The sequence below is a fragment of the Urocitellus parryii genome, chromosome 5 (genome assembly GCF_045843805.1).
Source record: "Urocitellus parryii isolate mUroPar1 chromosome 5, mUroPar1.hap1, whole genome shotgun sequence".
Lineage (NCBI taxonomy): Eukaryota > Metazoa > Chordata > Mammalia > Rodentia > Sciuridae > Urocitellus > Urocitellus parryii.
This window is the reverse complement of record NC_135535.1, coordinates 136885997-136898818: the sequence shown is the minus strand read 5'-3', so window position 1 is coordinate 136898818 and position 12822 is coordinate 136885997. Positions and strand designations below refer to the sequence as shown.

Below are 12822 nucleotides of genomic sequence, written 5' to 3'. Positions count from 1 at the left end.
AAAAGTTGTGCTCCATTTGTGTACAATGAATCAAAATGCATTCTGGTATCATGTATAACTAATTAGAACAAATAAAAAAATTATTTGCCCTCATTTTTTTTTTTTTTTCAGGAAACAAAAAAGAAAAGAAGCCTGAGTGTAGAGTCTCATTGCCCTGATTTCCACGTGGCCATCCCTGGACCAGTCACAGTGGTGGTGGTGGGAAGAACTGGGCTGATCAAGCCTCAGGCACAGGACTGCCTTTTTAGCGGGTGAGGAGGAGGTGGTTAATTTCAGTTCTGTTCAAATCTGCTTGACTGGGAGGGGTGAGTGTTCTCCAAAGGAGAACCGGGGCCTTTGTTATCAAGGGAAGGCAGAGTGGGTGCCGGGCAAGCAACATCCAATTGCTGCCCTGTTTCTTGCCCACGGCAGCTTCTCCCCAGAAACGTATCCTCCCTGCCTCCAAGAGAGCTGACACTTGGCCATGAGGTGTTACCTCCCAAGAACACTTCACTTATGTCTTAGAAAAATAAATACACAGCCAATTTGCAGATTAAACCTTCCTTCATTCTGCTATAAATTATATGACTTGTTTTTTTGGCAAAACCTGAAGTAGAAGCTGACTCCCCCCAACCCCCATCAACTCAAAGAATGAGTGGCATTCACTGAGGCTGTGTCCAAGGGTGGACCTGCCACCTGAAGGGGATAGCTAGATTTATGGGAAGAATGACAACTCAGATCGTTCCAGACATCCATGCCAAGATGAGGGCCTATGGGCAAGTAGGATTTCTTTTTTTTTTTTTTTTTTCCTTCTTGGCTCTTGAATCTGGGCCAAACCTGCACTTATGGTATTTATAAAATTTGTGAATCTGGAGGAAACCCATTATGGTCACCGTCGCTGCATTAAAATTCCAAAATTTTCTCAGCATATCCTACACAGCCTGAAAATAGCATAATGTATAGAATTCTGGCGGAAGGAGCCAGAGGGAACACACAGACCCAGCAACCCAAGAGTCTAGGTCCTGGGCTCAGCTCAGATCCTCACCCACAGGGTGGTCTGGGTCTGGTCCCTGGGAGTCTTAGCTCTTGGATTCCTCCTGTATAAATTAAGGGTTCGGGGTACATGGGTTGCTAAGTGCTGGGGCACCCTATTTCAGCTCAGGTGCCCATTAGATCCAGCCCCTGGGTCTTGAGAACTGTTCACTGGTGTTGAATAATAAATATATCATTCAAATTAATATCATTCAAAAACGTTTTGGAGTCCCTACTCTCGCTTATGATTGGTCTGCTCAGTACTGTGTCATTTTCTACCTAATCAGGCTGCCAAGAACAGGCTTACTTTCACCACTTAAAGATGCCCGGTTCATTTTATTTTGAGAACTTTAAAAAAGATTTAAAGATTTTTACTTGATAGAACTGAAGGCATCCCAAAGTTTGGGAATCCTCACTTCAAATAATTCATTGAGTAAAACTCTTGTGCTCCAAGAATATTCTCTAGACTTGAAAACCACTCTCCATCCCCAGCCATTTGAGAGTCCTGGTACTTATTCAGATTTTAATTGGGCCACTCTACTGGGTTTATGAATTAAAAAAAAAAAAAAAAAACAATTTGAGGCTGGGTGCAGTGACACACACCTGGGATTCCAGCAGTTCAGGACGCTGAGGCAGGAAGATTACAAGTTCAAAGCCAGCCTCAGCAATAGCAAAGTACTAAGAACTCAGTGAGACCCTGTTTCTAAATAAAATACAAAAATAGGGCTGGGGATGTGGCTCAGTGGTTGAGTGCCCCTGAGTTCAATCCTGGCATCAAAATAATAATAATACTAACAACAACAACAACAATAACAATTTTGGGAGTGAAGAGAAAAAGACTTTCCTGCTATTTCCTCAAATTAATGCATTTTTTTAAAAAAAATCTTGCCTATTAGGAAATTGAATGTAGGCTTTTCATATATATTTATTAACTTATTATTTATTGAGCACATATTATCTACCTGTGCAGTAAAGAGAACAAAGTTACTAACACAAATTTAAATAGCTCTGGCAGGAAAAAATTCTTTTGAAGGTGAGGAGGGATAATTACCAACTAATTTCTTTAGGCTGATTCAATAAAATATAATTCCACTTGTTGTCACTTCTAATTTTTCTATTTCTGACAAACTTTTATACTTAAAATTTTTAAAAATTGAGATATAATTCCCATAACACAAAATTCACCACTGTGAAAGTATGCACTTCAGAGTTTTTTGCTTATTCATCGAGTTTAGAATATCATCACTGCTGTCTAATTTCAAAACATTTCTACCACCCCAGAAAAAAACCTCATACCTGCTAGCAATAGTTCTGATCCTCATCCTCCTATCCCTTGACAATATCAATCTACTTTCTGTCTCTATGAATTTTCGTATTCTGGATATTTCATATAATGAAATCACATAATATATGACGTGAGCGCCTGGCTTCTGTCACTTTTCCTAATGTTTTCAAGGTTCATCCACAGTAAAGCAGATAATACTATTCCATTCCTTTTCACTGCTGCAAACTATTCCATTGTACAGATATACCACGTTTTGTTTATCCATTTGGATCACATCTACTTTTCATGTATTATAAATAATGCTGCCATGAGCATCTGTGTACAAGTTTTTGGGTGAACATCTGTTTTCATTTCTCTGGGAGTGTAACTGCTGAATTATTTGATCATTTTGTATTTACCTCTTTGAGGAACTGCCAAATCATTTTTTCCAAAGTGGCTGTACTGTTTTATATTCCCACCCGCAACAATATTTGTAACCTCAGATGTCTGTGATCTCTCTAATGTCACAAACAAGATCTGCCCGGGGAGCCCAAGCCATCACAGGGATCTGTGACCACACCTTCTTGCAATTTTGCCTGAATTTCAAATGAGTAGCAGGTGGGAGTTTTTTTTTTTCTTTTTTTTTTTTTTTTAGAAGAGAAAGGAAAAGAGAAAAAGGGACACTTGCAAAGGAGAAAGGAAGAGTGGGTCCTCTCAGAAAGGAGGGGTGACTCACCCCCTTTATCCTTCAGTTTTATTGGGGGGTCAAAGGGATGTTTGCAGAGAGTCCTGTCCAGGTTCACCTCTTGACTTTTGACTGACAGCAGGATTGTATGGAGCTTCCAAGTCCCAGCTACACATGGTCTGACTTCATGGAAGGAACATTTTACTATTATAATGACATGCTAGAGAGCCAAAAGGAACTCTGGTCACTTGGCCCGCTCCCATGTTTTTTTTTTTTTTTTGGTGGGGGGAACGAGGAACTGAACTCGGGCACTCGACCACTGAGCCACACCCCCAGCCCTATTTTGTATTTTATTTAGAGACAGAGTCTCACTGAGTTGCTTAGAGCCTTGCTTTGACTGAGGCTGATTTTGAACTCATGATCCTCCTGCCTCAGCCTCCTGAGCCATCCATGGGTTCTCATTGGAACTAGTTGTTACAGATTTTATGGTTGGGGGAGGGGGCCTTGTTTCTAATTATCTTGCCTCCCAGAATCTGATCTGTGCAAAGGTCACAAAAGTCTCCCTTCAGGGTATTTTGTGTTCTTATGGGCTGGAGGAGTTTTGGGCTCCACAGTCTTATTTCTCCTGCAGTAACAGGAAAGCAGCATCTCCTATTGACTGAAGCCAGGAGAGGGCCAGAGTGGCCTCAGGCAAACTGATCTTTTAAAAGAAAGTTTGTGGGTGTCAGCACAGCAGGCCCAGTCCAGAGAATTATCCCCTTAACCCTCCTGTGTCCACCGCTCACGTCTGCCTGCTACCTGTCAGCTAGTACCTGGTCTTAGCCTTCCCTGTTTGTTGATGAAGATACTAAACTGGAAACTGCTTCCCAGAGCCAGGTCCTCTGTGTATTCATTATCCAGCATTCACAGAGCTCCCCGCTCTTCTCTCAGCATTGTTCTCAATTCTGTGGATACAGAGCAGAATGAAACATGTGGTCTGTGAATCTTGAGACTGGGCAACTTTTGGAATCTTTAACAAGGGTAGGGATTCCCACCTGGGTGACTTGGTTGAGGTGGGACCAGACCACAGAATCGCGTATCCCTGAGTACTGGATGAGTTTCGGCTGCTGATCCCTTACGGTCGATCCAACTTTCTGTTCTTCATGATAAATGATCAATTCATGTTCTATTTTCTTAATGGGAAAAATGTGTGAGAATCTGGCAATTCCTGTTTCTCTGAAATGAAAAATTTTATAGTGAAAATCCAGGAGTTTGGGAATAAGTGTATGATTTGAGAAAGAATCACAATCCTAAACATTTGTATACTTTGTCACCTGTTCCAGAGACATTATGTGTTGGTGATCATGTCATGGATCACAGTCCTGAGATGGGACATCCAGGCACATCTTATTTCCATTTCATGGATGACAGCTGAGCCTCAGAGGAAAGGGTAATTAGCCTCAAGCTGGACTCTTTGCTAAAGTAGTCATTCCCAAATACTAACCCTTGGACTACCACCATATGAGACAGAATCTTCATGGATGCATGAGGGAGAAAGAAAAGAAAGGGTAAGATAATGAAATTTTTCACATTGTTAAATTTATTCAGTTTTAAAAACTGTTTTTAGGCCAGGCATGGTGGTGCATGCCTTTAATCCCAGCAGCTCAGGAGGCTGAGGTAGAGGAAGATGAGTTCAAAGCAGCCTCAGCAAAAATGAGGCACTAAGCAACTCAGTGAGAACTTGTCTCTAAATAAAAAATAAAAAGAGCTAGCCAGGCACGGTGAGTGGAGCATGCCAATAATTCCAGCAACTCTGGAGGCCGAGGCAGGAGAACTGGAAGTTCAAAACTAGACTCACGGTGAGGTGCTAAGCAACTCAGTGAGACCCTGTCTCTAAATGAAATATGAAATAGGACTGGGGATGTGGTGCAGTGGTTGAGTGCCCAAAAAAAATAAACAACAAAAAAATGTCTTTTGTTCTGAAATTAAGTCCCTCTTAATATTATGCTGGAAAACATCACTTTTCTTTAACAAAAAGCAATGATAGTGGATAATGATTTTTTTAAAAAAATTATTTGGCAAAGCAGGATGTTGGCAACCTCAGTTTTAAAAGGTTTTTTTTTTTTTTTTTTTTTAATAGTTTCATGAATTCTGTCTCAGAAGTCTTGGGCCTGGTCTGACCTTTCCTGATTAATCACTTTGCTGCTTTCTCCTGAGGACCCTATACTTGTGTTTTTTCTAGACACAATTGTCTTTCATTTGTGCCATGGTTGTGTTTCCTACGCCACATGCAACCTAGTATCCAGTCTCCTGATTTTTAGCCAACCCCTCCTGGGCTGCCATATCTCACAGACTCATTAACTGGTGGAAAAGTATATAGCCGTTATTTTAGTCAACTTTTTTGGCTGCTGTGACCAAAAAGATCCTATAAGAACAATTGGAGGAGGAAAAGTTTATTTGGGGGGCTCACAGTTTCATAGATAGTTGGCTCCATTCCCCGGGGCTTGAGGTGAGGCAGAACATCATGGCAAAGAAGCTTGGTGGACACAAGCAGGTCAGGTGTGGTTGCCAAGAATGAGAGTGACCCACCTCCTCCAGCCACAGCCTGCCTGCCTACAGTGACCACCCAGTTAACGCCCATCAGGGGATTCATGAGCTGATTAGGTCAAGGCTCTCATAACTTAATCATCTCACCTCCAAACATCTTGCATTGTCTCACAAGTGAGCTTTGGGGGGAACACCTTGAACCATAACAACCCTGCAGGCTTTTATAAGACTAATTCAGTCTTTCAGTTTCTAATTGTGAGTAAATATGTCTTAGTGTTCATTATTATGTCTTGTTAATTATTCTCGTGTTTTGCTTTTGGTTCTAGGGGGTCATGTATGACATTTTTTAGCAAAGTGAAGTTAACTTGTGTTTGAAAGGATGTTGCAGTTATATTCATTGCATGCCTGATTCTCTCTCTGGTAGAAAGCAAGACTCGACCCAAGCAGGTTAATTAACTGGCCCACATCACATATCCATGAGAGGAACTAGGAAGTGGCGAGACTTCTTCTAAATATTACTCATCAGCTTCAAATGTAACCCTGGGGCCAACATACATATGACCAATGGAAAAACCCATCAGGCTCTTGAGTAACATGGTACAAAAAAACTACAGTGGGACCAGAGGATTCTCAAGTGCCACCCGAGTGGCTCCCCAGGCTCAGGTGAGGGAGAGGTTGCTGGCAGATGCCCCATCCCAGGGGACATTCATAAGTGTTCAGAGAGGAAAGGCGTGGTACATAAATTTAGAGAAAGCCTAAATTAAACAAAGAGATTCCATTCTGTCAAGCAGGACTTGGGATTTAATTTATTACAGGACATGGTAAGTATCCCAAAGTGGCAAAGTTGCAACACGCCTCAACCATCTGGACTGCAGAATCCACCTCATTCCCCCTCGTTGCTCCTTCTTCCCTCCTCAGTCCTCTCTCAAAACTAGTCTTTGGCAGAAGGTTCTGCTTTAAGTGCATTCTAACTACCTTTTCATTCAATCCTCAAAGCAACCAGGCGGGTGACAATCATTGCCACATGCAGATAGATGAAGAACTCAAGGCACAGAGAGGCTGAGAAACTGGTCCAGGTTCACACAGGAGCAGGACCAGACAGCCAGGCATCAGAGGTGGTCTGTGAACTCCTGTGTTGTGCTGGTTTGGATAGCTAAATGGATTTCTTCCCTGTTATCATCCCCCAAGCACAGTGCGTTTCCGCATATAAATAAAGTTAAGAACCTAAACTAGGAAGTATACTAAAAGTTTTCCATGTGCTTGGCAGGCCATTGAACCCAGAAAAGACGGTGGGCTTTGGGGGTGAAACAGATCTGAGCTCACAGCCACTTCTTGCAGTGTGGCCTTGACTAGTTAGGAAACTCCAGGAGCCTCCACTCATTGCATCGACCCTTGGAGACGATAAGGCCACAATGAGTCTCGCCAAGGGGTTGACCTGGGAATGCAAGCAACTGCCCAGGAAGACCAGGGTGATGGCCACACCATGTGCCCCCCACACCGTGCCCCCCTCTGGCCCACACCTCCTTTCTTCTCCCATGCTCAGGCCTGATGACTCAGCAAATGAAGTGGACTTGGCCCTGAGTGGCACCCACCTGCCGCTTGCCACAGAACACACAGCTCAGGGGAAATCCCACGAGAGGCCTTGCTGCCCACAAGAACGAATGCAGAAGGGAAGCAAGAGCCCAGTGTAACGCTGTCTTCAGAAATCAAAAATACCACTGGACCAGGAGAGGGTGGTCTCGAGAGCCCTGAATTGTCCCCAGTGGGCTGTTACCCTAAAAGTCAGTGGAAATTGGGACCAAGGGACCAATATTGAGACTGAGTCCCACTTCCTGTGTGTTCTTGATAGGAGAAGCAGGAGGTCTGTGGGCTGGGGAGGCCCCTTCTGTGGTGTGACCTGGCCACGAGGGCTGTGCAGGCCTAAAGAATCCCTCCTTACCCCAGTCCCTCTTCAGATGACCCTAGGAATCCCTGGAGTTCCAGGAGGGACCTTTTCTTCCCCAGTTTTGTTTAAGACAGTGAATATGAATTATAATTCCTTCTGTTACTCATATACTAATCATTATCAGGAGAGATGGCCTCACACACTCAATAGCTTTACATTTCATGTTTCCTCAGCAAACTGAAGATCTTTAATAGCAACTAAACTGGAGAACCTGGCATCTAAAAAGTTTTATAATTTTTAAAAAAATTTTTTTAACTTATTTTTTATATTTTGTTAGCAAGGATTGAACTCAGGGGCACATCCCCAGTCCTGTTAATATTTTATTTAGAGTCAGTCTCTTTGAGTTGCCGAGTGCCCTGCTTTTGCTGAGGCTGGCATTGGACTCTTGATCCTCCTGCCTCAGTCTCTTGAGCGGTGGGGATTATAGGTGTGCACCACTGTGCCTGGCTATACCTGGCAGTTTTTTTGATTCTTTGATTCAAAGGATAAGGCAACAGTATTAAAGCCAACTTTGAAAATATATTTTAAAAAATGAATCATGGTTCTGCCAATTTAAATTTGTTTCATTTTGTATATTACATTTTAGTGCTTTCCTTCAGATACAGATATTTTTGATTGGTTTTAATCATAGCATGTGTGTTATTAGGTATCCTGAAGACCTAGAAATGTGTATTTATGTACTTTATCATTTTTATTTTAATAGCTTAGGTGGGAGAGAATAGTTTAAGTCCCTCTTAAAAAAGAGGGGAGTGGATCCCAGGTGCACTTAGCAGGATATGATATCACTTGGTAAAACATGTCCCTGTTGGTGACTGTTAACAGTTTTATATAGCTAGATGAATTGCTTATAGTTATTAGGAACAGAAGCTCGACTACAGTATCTTGAATATAGTTTTTAAAAAAGCCAAAGACAGGGCAATCCGGTCTGGTCGGGTGTGGCAAGACAATAGTGGTGTAGGCTTCTTTGGATTTTCTGCTTTGCCATCTCTTTTGCATTGCTTCCAGATTCAAAGTCACGATACAGCTACTTGCACACTAAGTGTAATGTCTGCATTCCAGGCAAACAGCAGAAGGAAGAGGGACAGGCAGAAGGTGTCCCTTCTCCAGCTCCACCCACACTTTTTATTCCTTTGGAAAACCCTCCCAGATATTCTGGTCAAAGGTGCTCTTTGGCTAAGAAGCTCTAGGAATATTACAAACACTCTCAGATGCTCAGTTTCTTAACCACTGAGTTACATCCCCAGCCCTTTATATATTTTTTTTTAAATTTTGAGACAGGGTCTCATCTAAGTTGCTTAGGGCCTGGCTAAATTGCTGTGACTAATTTTGAATTTGTAATCCTCCTGCCTCAGCTCCAGAGTTGCTAGGGATCACAGGCATGGGCCACCATACTGGGTTTCAGTTTCTTTATCTATAAAGTGAACGCAATAATTCCTACCTGAAAGGGTGTATGTGAAAAACAACTACAAATCTTAAAAATGCTATGCAAATTCCAGAGTTAAATTAAAGTAGCCTTGCAATCCAATGCAGGTTGCAATAGCTGAAATATTGTGTATCTTGTTGCAAAAGAACATACATTATAATCATGTACAATCATCTCTTTTCTTCGCCCCAAAGTACATTTGGGAAGGAGAGAAAGCAGAACTAGACCATGTTTGGTTAGTGTTAAAGGGAAGTTAGAGAACTATGAGATTCCAGGCAGTGGTAGAAGTGGTCGAACCCCAAGTGGCTCCATATTTCTGTCTGTCTTCATTGTCTGGAAGAGGAATATTATGTTGTAGAAACTGGTCACTCCTAAGTTCAGAAGCAGAAAATTCCTGACATGGCCAGTTCACAAGATCCCACAGGTCTCCAGGCCAATGGGAAAATACCCCTGGGTGGAGTGGCTCTGGTCTCAGTAACAAAAATTATAAACCACTTGAAGGTAGAAACTGTATTTCTATTACCTCTCTATTCCAACCCCTGACATCTAGGAGTCAGTCCCTCAGTAAAACTCTGTTTATTATTTCTGGCCCTACCTGGGAGACTGAGAGTCAGTCTTACCTGTGACTTATTTAAACTATTGTGACACTCAGTTCAACACTTTTGACTAGGGCTAAGAATGAACACCTTGGGTTGATGCATATTTTTTAAATAAAATAATTATTATAATACTTAGAGCAAACCTATTAAGCATTTGCTATGTACAAGTCATTCATATTTCCCATGTTAAACTCATTAAATCCTCCCTATTTCTTTACAATAGAAATTATTTTATGCTCATTCCACAGAAGAGGAAACAGAAGCTCAGAGAGGACAAATAATTTGTCCTAGTTCACATAGTTAAGAAAAAAGAGAAACCAGCTCAAGACGCCTAAATCTGCACATAGATTTTCCTGGAAAATCACTGTTGAATTCCTGAAATAGTTTATAAATGATCTTCAGGAGCTTTATCCCATGTAATTCTCTTTTCTTTTTTTTTAAATAATGGTCCACCTTAGGTAAATAACTTAGCCTCTTTAAGTTTTAGTTTTCTCATCCAAAAAAAGGAAAAATAAAATTACTTATACCTCACAGGGTTTCCGTGAGGATTAAATGAGATCATGTATTCACAGTGCCTGGCACATAGTAACTGTTGAGTGTATATATATGTATATGTTTTCAAATTTTTTTTTAGTTGTTGGTGGATCTTTATTTTATTTATTTGTATATGGTGCTGAGAATCGAACCCAGTGCCTCATGCATACTAGGCAAGCATGCTACCACTGAGCCACAACCCCAGCCCCCTGTTGAGTATATTTTAACAATCATTTTAAAATTTGATAAATAGTTCTTAATGAGCGATGTCCATCAGAATTGTCAGTGGAAAGTCTTCATGATCTTGAGTTCTGGGCCCCAACCAGGGAATTTTGACAAAGTTCCCTAAGTGATTCTGATTCACATTCCCTCCTGAGCACTACTGCTGGATTTTGTTCAGATATCGTGTTGTGTGCTCAGAAGAATGAAAGAGGCACAATAATGGTAAATGTCACATAGAAATAAGTAAATTGTTACAGGGAGGAGAGATGGGGTGATGCTCCTCCAGCTGGCAATGAAGGTTGGCTTCAGGGAGGTGGTAGCAACCCAGCACAGGGCTTGACTGATCCAGCAGGATTAGCTTGCTGGTTACATGTGGAGGTAAGAGGCACAGAAGTGCAGAGAATGTCAGTGGGGACACTTAATTAGAGTATAGAGTCTCTGGGATGAGTTGGGAGAGGAGGCCAGGTGGCTGGTTGAAGTCAAAGAAGGGAAAGTCTAGAATTCTGGACAATTGATTTGTACTAAATTTGGAAGATCATGACAGGCCACAAAGATTCCTTGAGCCACAGAGTGAAATGCTCTGAATCTGTCTCTCTCAGCTAGTAAATCCGGTTCTCCAATAAATTAGAAAGTGAAGAACCCAAAGGAAAGACCTGAGCAAGGATCCACAGACGTCTAATGCATCGGCCCCAGTCTCAGAATGAGAGCTCTTGTACCAGGCAAGCTACTGACAGGTGGTCAGAATAAAGGGAACAATTATGTAAACCTGATTAGATGTTGGGGGAGGGGTGGTGAGAGGAAGAAGAAGTGAAGATGACTTTGAGATTTGAGCCTGGTGATGGGAAGAGCAGCACTGTGACCAGAAAAGGGGAAGTTGGGGTTATGAGCTGGGGTGGGGGGAGGGAGGAGGAGAAGTTGAATGTGTTGAGTTTGAGATGCCCGGGGAGGTAAGTGGAAATGTAAAGCTCAATGGAGAGGATTGGGCAACAAACAAACAAGCAAATAAAACAGTGAGTTAGCTGCATTGAGAGGTGTTCCTTGGAACCCTGGTGGTGGACGAGCTCTTTGGAAAGGAAAAAAGAGCACGGAATTTTAACCCAGGGTCCATGGGTAGACTTCTTGGTTGGGACTATCTGTGAAATTTTTAATATTTTAAGCAGAATAGTATGTATATTAAGAACTCCATAATCTCACTGGATTATTTACCCTAAATGGGGTTAAAAAATCACTACTATATATATAGGGAAGAGGTGGGCTGAGATTATGCCCTTGGAATTTTTACATAGTAGGTACTGAATACAAATACTCCAGCCAATTTCTGCATTCCTGGCTGTCATATTCCAGACTGTGGGGGTGATTGTCTTGCCATGGCTAGACTGTCAAATGGATATATGTTGTCTTAAAAATGTGTCTTCTTGGGCTGGGATTGTGGCTCAGTGGTAGAGCGCTTGCCTAGCATGTTTGAAGCCCTGGGTTCAATCCTGAGCACCACATAAAAATAAACAAAATAAAACTATTGTGTCCAACTAAAAAATACATTTTTTCAACAATGTGTCTTCTTGTTAAGACAATGGGGAAAGAATTCTTTTCAACAGTGGTGCTGAGATAATTGCATATCTCTGTGCAAAAGAATACATCTGGACCCCTACCTCATACCATACACAAAAATTAACTCAATATTGGTCAAAGGCTTAAATGTAAGAGCTAAAACTACAACATTCTTAAAATAAAACATCAGACCATCCGTTTCTCCATCTACTGAGAAGGACATTGGTGTGGAGGATAGTAACTGCTCTGGCTTCCGGGGCTTTGATGAAACCCCAGATGTGGGGTCTTCTGGCCAAGCATCTGCGGTTTCATATTGTTAGAGCATTCATGGTTGCCCTGAGGTTTGCAGCTCTCTATAGGTTTGGTGTGGCTGAGCCAGGAAAGAAGGCATTACGCAGATTTCTACAGAAATTATGATTCCATGAAAGATTTTGAGAAGATTAGGAGGGCTGGTATCTTTCAGAGTGCAAAGTGATTTTGGAATATGAAGAATTTCTTTGGATTGAGCTCCTTAGAAGTTTGTATTAACTTGTGCTTCTGAACTATAAAACATGAGTACGTGGGCTAGGGAATAGTTTTTCTTGGTAAATAAACATTAACAAATACAAAAGAAAGAAAGAAAAAACATCAAAAATGTTCATCTTTGTGCTCTTGAATTGGGCAATGATTTCTTAGATAAAATACATGCAGCAAAACAATAAAAAATAAGTTTGGATTTCATCAAAATTCAATTTTTGATTTTCATGGTTGCTATCAAGAAAGTAAAAAGACAACCCAGATAATGGTAGAAAATATTTGCCAATCATATAGCTGATAAGGGTCTAAAACTCAGAAAAGAACTCTTACAACTCAAAAAAAAAAAAAAAAACCTAGTTAAAACAGGCAAGAGATTTGAATAAATGTTTCTCCAAATAAAACATTCAAATGGCCAATAAGCGTATGAAAAGATGCTCAACATCATTAGCCATCAGGGAAATATGAATCAAAACCATAAAGACATACCACTTCATACTCACTAAAGTGACAATCATTATTATCATCTTCATCTTCATCTTCTCCTTCAGA

The 12822-nt window shown here is 41.3% G+C and overlaps 1 pseudogene; it reads left to right on the top strand.

The window, feature by feature from the left end:
• Nucleotides 1-5463: 5463 nt before the first annotated feature.
• On the top strand, nucleotides 5464-12232 carry LOC113196866 (cytochrome c oxidase subunit 6C pseudogene; annotated as a pseudogene).
• Nucleotides 12233-12822: the final 590 nt, after the last annotated feature.